The sequence below is a fragment of the Lonchura striata genome, chromosome 9 (assembly GCF_050655825.1).
Source record: "Lonchura striata isolate lonStrDom1 chromosome 9, ASM5065582v1, whole genome shotgun sequence".
Taxonomy (NCBI): domain Eukaryota; kingdom Metazoa; phylum Chordata; class Aves; order Passeriformes; family Estrildidae; genus Lonchura; species Lonchura striata.
Window position 1 is genome coordinate 21,781,372 of NC_140711.1, and position 7,290 is coordinate 21,788,661.

The following is a 7,290-nucleotide window of genomic DNA, read 5'->3' on the forward strand; positions in this document are numbered from 1 at the left end:
AAACCAGGGCAAGGGGTGGTTGTAATGTTTGTGGTCCATTCAGCATCCGGGTGGCTGTTTTGCCCCAAGGAGCTGGCAGAGAAACCTGCAGCAGTGCTGGAAATTCTCCCCATTTGCTCGTTTAGCTTTTTTTAAAAATTATTTTAAACAAAACTCTTTGACCGTGGAAATCCTGCTCCCCCGTCCCCCGCAAAAAAAAGCCAAGCAGACCCTCTCAGCATGCCAGCCCACCCACACTGCTGCTGCATCAGCGTTCCCCAATATTAAGAAAAGCCCTTAAAATGCAAATATTTGGGGTTTAGACAGTTTTCTACTCGTCTCTAATTCCCTGTGGAGGGGCTGACCTCAGTGGGACAGCAGGCCCCAGATGACCATCACCACCTTCCCCATGGCCAGGACATGGTAGGGAAGAAAACTCCTCATTTATATCCTTGGTAGGAGCTGGTAGGAGACCAAAGCACATTCCTTCTCATACTCTCCTCTCCCACCCAGAGCCTGAGGCCACAGGGATGATTGGGATGCTGAGTGAGAACCCCACACCCAGCTCAGGCTGTGGCACAGCCAGACAAGTGGACGATAAAGATCTGCACCCTGAGCTTTGGGTGATGTGTGGGCACTGCTGTCACAGGACACAGAGGGACAGACCCTGCTCAGTGGCACAGAGCAGCCAGGATGCTCCCTGTCCCCAGGGACCTCCCACACTCTGCCCAGCCCCTGTGCCAGCCAGGACCAGCCCCCTGAGAGCATTGGCACCCCGTAGCATGGGGGGGTGTCTGGCACCCACCTCTGGGGAAAACCACACTCCACAGGCACCTCTTCAAAGGGATGCCCATGCTTTCCATGGCCACAGATGATGCTGTTCCCCACACTCCTGGGGTTTAGGACAGAGTCAGCATCCCCACCCCGCCGGTTTTCCAGCAGCACTCTGCCAAGCCACTGGGAACAGGAGGGTAAGCACAACTCCAGAAATAAATAAAACACAAAGGTCTATCAGACTTGTGAAAGGAAAGTCTTTCCCAGGGTGCTGGCCCTTTTGAGCCCCCCTCAGCCCTGCAAGCATCTCCCCAGTGAGGAAATTGTTGCTGAGAGTTTGGTGGAAGTGGATGAGGGATGTGGATCCTGCTGGCAGTAATAAGACTGCTGCCACCATCTGCCTTCAATGTTCCAACACAACCCACAACTACCCAGCTTGATGGCCTTGGCTGGACCCCGGCAAATCTGTCAGTGTCACAACAACACTGACACAGCCACCAGGCTGGAGAGGGGTCCCAGAACTTGGAGCATCCCCTTGCAATGGTCAGTGTGGGGCAGTGACAATGGCCCCAGCCCTGGCCCCAGCACAGCAGGAATGAGTCTGGCTTCCCTCAGCCCCAGGTCTGGAGCCGCCCCACTGATAGGGACAGCAGGGAGCCCTTCCCGCAGCTGGCCCGTAGATAAGACCCATGTGTTCCCCACTGATTGCTCCAGGAGGCAGCTGGAGGGGCAGGAGCTGCCATTCCTGGGAGATACAGCCAGGAGGGACAGTGGGTGAGGAGCACAGGGGGGCTGCTGCAGGAGTGTGAGACATTGGGCCCCTCTGGATCCCTTCTCTGGGCAGGTGAAGGTGCCCAGGCTGCCCTGACAGCACAGCTGGGACCCCTGGCAGGGCAACAGCCCTCCACAAAGCCTCCCCTTTCCAGTGGGAACCAGTCCTCTGCCACTGGAAAACACTTCCCAGTGCCCTGCAAACCCACAGGGCTGCATCACAAGCTTGTTGCAAGGCAGAGTCAGGGACCCCACCATACCTCAGTTTCCCCTTCTGTAAAATGGGGCATGAGTCCTGCAGCATGAGAGTATAGAGGGCTCAGACTCTCATTGCTCTGGTGCCTAGGCAAAGATCCATGCCAGGTGGTTTTTAGAGACCAAGCTGGCATTTTAGAAGAGGGGGATACTGTCCTGGAAGCCATCTGGCTGCCTCCAGTCTCTGCCTCAGGAAAAATGCTGGCCTTGGAGAGGTTTGAGGTAGGAATCCTTCCAGCTGCAGCTTCCCCTTCTGGGCAGGGAAAATCCCCTTTTCCCAGCACGAGGCAATCAGAATCATTCCTGTTAGAACCCCCAGATCCCCCGTGTCCTGCCGGGCCATGGGTGATGGGACACTCCCAGGGGTGGCCCTGGGGCAGCGATGGTGGGGTGAGAGCAGCAGAGTGCGGCACACGGGGAGCACAGGGCAGAGCTGGGGATTTCTGCTACCAGAACAGATCACTGGTTCACCGGAAAGCCAGCCCCGGATGTCTAACCTCCAGAAGCAGAAGTGCTGCAGAGGGTGTGTGGGCAAAATCTCCCCATGCTGCAGCTCTCAGAAACACTGCTCTGCCACAGCTGGGGGACCAGCTCCTGTGCACAGCCCTGGCAACACCCCCAGGGACCCTCCTGTCCCTTCCCATACAGATCTGGGTGCCACCACAGACACTGCCAGCCTGCCTAGGCTCCCATGCTGCCAGGCTGGGAAGAGAAGTGAGACATTGGCACAACCAGGATGTCACTGTGTCTGTCCCAGAGCATCTAAAGGGGTCACCCCACAGGGAACTGGCTTGTGAACCCTCAGCAGCCCAGTTGCAGTTCAGGTCAGCAAGACATCTCTTCCCAAAACTGCTGAGATCGTTTGACCATGTGCAATGCCCAGCATTCTACAGGTCATCCCCCAGACAGAGTAGAGGAAGATGATGGTGGGGCCTGTCCCTGGTTTGGGAAGAAGGGGAGCCCACCATGAGAAGAAAGAAGCCCAACAGAAGCTGGATGAAACCTTTCTATGATCTGGATGGAGGCCATCAGAGCAGCTTTGATGGCCCCAGCCTTCTCCTCCTGTTTCAACAGAGCCTCACAGATGGGGTACCTGATAACGCCCACGTCTTCTGTCCAGCCCTTCTGGCCCCCTTTCTGTTTGCTTTTCCTCCCAGCTGCTTCACGTCCGATGGCGCTGCCCTGGGCCAGAGGGGAAGTGACCCAGCTGTGGGGCTCAGCATGATGAGGGCTTTGTGTCCTTCAAAGAGGACGAACAAACAGCCAGCGGTCCCAGCCTGGCTGGGGGGATCCTGCGGAAATACCGCGGTCAGCACTCTCGGGAGCTGCCTCCTGCCCGCTCCAAGGCTTTGGATCCAAAGAAGCCTTTTCCTGCCGTAAGGTAACATCTGCATTTCCAGTGGGTGTCCCAGTGACATGCCACTGGTTTCTTAGAGCCACCCCCAGCTTCTGAATGAAAAGGCACCTTGTTTGAAAAACAGAGGGGCCTTTTTCTGCTACAGCTACCTAAAGTGACCACGCCACGCCTGATGTTTGCTTTTGGTGAATGACGAAGTTAACACAACCTCTAAATGGGCTGTGAGCATTTTCTTTGGTCAGGGCTTTATTTTCATACTCGTCTATCTTGCAAAAAGCTCACAAGGGAAAATGCTGAGGCTTTAAAAAGTCAGATGGACAGTAGAGACACTGTGTTGTGGAAGGGAGGTACTGCTCCCCTGATGACCCTGAGCCTTCCCAGCTCTCTGACACTCACCCACCAGGCTCAGCCACCCCATGGGGTCACCCACAACCACCTGAGTCAGGCATAGGGAGTAGTTCCACCTGCTCAGGGAAAGCCTTCAGCCCTTGGTGGGACTTCTTCAGCTGTCCCCGAGTGATTCTGCCTCCCAATGCAGGTGGGAAAGCATCCCAAGTGCAGCTCAATGGGAACAAAGAAAAACACCTTCCCTTCCCTTCCCTTCCCTTCCCTTCCCTTCCCTTCCCTTCCCTTCCCTTCCCTTCCCTTCCCTTCCCTTCCCTTCCCTTCCCTTCCCTTCCCTTCCCTTCCCTTCCCTTCCCTTCCCTTCCCTTCCCTTCCCTTCCCTTCCCTTCCCTTCCCTTCCCTTCCCTTCCCTTCCCTTCCCTTCCCTTCCCTTCCCTTCCCTTCCCTTCCCTTCCCTTCCCTTCCCTTCCATCACCTCTACCAGTGCCAGGCCCACACCAAGGTGCTGGGCAAGCACTCCCACCTGCTGCTTGCTCCCTCCTGCTTTGGCAGGCAAGGGGGCAGAGAGGTGGGAGGGGATGGACATGCCTGGAGAGGTTGGTGCATGTGTGGGTAGGGATGTACATGTGCATGTACACGTGTGTGTGCCCCAGCTTGTGACATACATGTATGGGACACATGGGTTTGTCCACCCGGCTGGCATCCACACCTGTGAGCACAGCACCCTGTGGGGTGCAGGAAGACGAGGCAGAGGGTGGAGGGGGCCCAGCATCACCAGTTCTTGCTGGCAGCCAAGCAATACTCAGCCCTGGACAAGCCTCCCTCCTGGGTGTCACTTCTTCCCCAAGTCCCTGCTTGGGATAAAGCACAGGGACAAGGCCTTTCAGCCCCAGTCTCCAACGAGAGGAAGAGAAGGGAGGGCTGGAACAGCACTAGGAGAGGTGCACATCACCCTGGGCCACTTTGCCATTTTTGCATAATAAATAAAATCTCAAATTTACATCTGCCATGAAAGCCACCAGGACATGCACAGCAAAGAAAGGTGCCCTGAGCCCCACCGAGCAAGAGCCCAGCGCTGCCATGTGTGCATCCCAAAGGATGCCTGCCAAGACAGAGGGGGACAGGCAAAGTTTTTCTTCCTCATAGCCTACCACAGACATTTGCCCTTGAAGGGGATCTGGGGGTACAGTGCCTGCCAGGGACAGGACGCTGTTGCAGGGCAGACCAGCAGGCATGGGAAGGTCAGAAATTTGGCTGAGGTACAGGCTGCTTGTTCCAAGAGTTGGAGAAACACAGGCCTTCTCCAAGCACACACCCCCCCGGGGGATTTGCCCTTGAGGCACTGACCTGGTTCTCCTATCCCAGGAAAAACAATTCCAGACTCACTTTATCACTTTATACAGACCATGTCTGTTGTCTGCCCATGCCTGGCAGTGGGGGCTGGCTGCAAACTACAGCCCATGGGTTTCAGCTCAGCCCCTGGGACCCCACAACAGCACAAGAGAATGGCATGAGCACCCCAGAGTCATGTCAAGCACCTGAGTGATGGAAGAATCCCCTCCCTGTCTGCAAGAGATGAATTAAGGTACCGTGGTTTGAACACCACATCTCATTCTCTGCTGCATAAATTAGCCTACAAGGCACATGGCATCCCCTGGGTCCCCATGGCACAGAGCTGCACACAGCAGGCAGGGGCAGGTGTCACAGCTGCCACCAGGGCAGAGAGGAGGCAATTAGCAAGTAGTGAGAAAGCTCCTGCTCTCCCTGTTCAGCCCCATTGTGCTAATCCCACCCCAATTAAAGCCCCCTTTTCACTTTCAGATATTGTTATGAAAGATTAATCCACCCTAAAACAAGGTATTTCCAGCAGGTCAACAAGACAAAGCCAACTCTCAGTTTGCAAAAGGCTCTGGCACCTGCCTGGGAGCATTTAATTACCCTGACAATGGCATAAAGAGAAGAAGGGCCATGAGACCCCTTCAATCACAAATCCACAGAGGAGGCATCACTTTGCCTGCTGCTCCCACACGCCTGGGGCCAGCACCTGCAGGCTGCAGCCTCTCCCCAAGAGCAGAACCATCATCCAGCCCTCTTAGGGACACCTTTTCTCCCTCAGAGCCTGCAATGCTGCACACGGTACTGGCTTTTTTATGCCGTGCTTTCCCTTTGTCCTTTGCACAGCTCTTACGCCAATAAATGCGCATTATAAAAAAACAAAGCAGTGGACAGTTCTAATCTCTAAGTCAACATGTGCCCTTATCACAGAGGGTGGTTCCCACTCAGCAGGCTCAGGCTGTCTTTTATCCAAAAGCAGCAACGTGTGCACACACTGCAGAGCAAATCAGAGGCAAAACTTTCCTGGGCTTTTTGGGAGCAGAGGAGTGAGCAGCCAGGGACTCTTGCAGGACCAGATCCTGCTAGAGAGGTACAGCAGGTACTGCAGGACTCTGCTGGGCAGGCACAAGTCCACTATACCAAGCAGATCACTCCAACCACATCTTCACATCCTTTCACAGCTCTGTCCAAGGCATTGCACAGAGTTGTTTCCAAGCCTGTTAAGTAACAGTACATTTTCTGCTGGCCTTCTTGAGCAAAACTCCAAATTGTGGATGTACATCTGGTTTTCTAGGATTCTAACACAAAGTCTGGAAGGGAAAAAACCTCCATCAGCCAGCCCTCAGCTGTGACAAATGTTGATTTAAGAGAAGTGCTTACAAAATTGCACATGAAGCACTTTGCAAAAGTGACCTGCCTGTAGGCTCACTGAAAAAGCAGAAAGAGGAGCTGTGCCCTACGCTCCAGATACAGATCAGCAAGAGCCAGAACAAAGCGGAGCAAGGGAACTCATGACAGGCCCATGTTTTCAAGGAAGAGATTCACATGACTGTGAATCCCAGCTCCTGTGTTCTCTCCCTGCTGATTTCTTTTCCCTTTCCACTTCCCCTCACTCAAACCCTGCCGGGGCCAGTCCATGGGTAGCCATCGAAGGCACGGCAGTGCAGAGTGACCCGGACCTTTGATGCGCCCCAGGGCGGCCACGCTGAGTCCCCCTGCTTTTCAAAGGCCGGTCCTTGGCTATTGTGTTCACATCCTGAGCTTGTTTGTACACTTGCTGGAGGGCCCGATCCCCGCAGCCCCCCTGCCACGGCCCAGCCGCCCTGACCCAGATAAAAGCGGGGCAGGGCTGCTATCGGGGCACGGACACGCGGCACGGGCCGAGCTGCAGCCGCCGCGATAGCGGGGCTGGGCCGGGCCCGCAGGGACGAGCTGCGGGTCAGCGGCGGCCCCGCAGAGCTGCGCCGGGCCTGGCTGCGGCCGGGCTGCTGCCAGCGGCGCTATCAGCGCCCTGCACGCCGAGGGGGGCCCTGGCACCGCTGCCCTCCCGCTCTGCTGCCCCTGCAGAGGGCCAGCAGCTTGCCAACAGAGCTAACTGCCAGGCGGCAAGCAACACCCAAGCTGCTAAAGCTCTTGGATCATCGCCTCAGCCCTCCTGCCCTCTGGGCAGGCACGGAGCTGGAGAACAGTCCACCCTCCTTCCTATAAGTAAGGTAGGGTTTCCCATGCCTTGGTGGTTAAAATCCCAGTGAAACCCATCTTTGTAAGCAAGGAAGCCCAATTAAAAGAGCCAGTCTGTTTTAGTCCCACTGGGGCAGTGTCCAAGCACGAGCCTCTCAGCTGGGCCTCCATGCCAGCCCCTGGCAAGAAGAGCAGCAGTAAGGAGCGTCACTGCATCCACATCCCTCCTTGTGTGATAGGAGAGATGGGGAGATGAGCCTCCACATTGCAGGAAGGCAAAAAAAAACAAAATC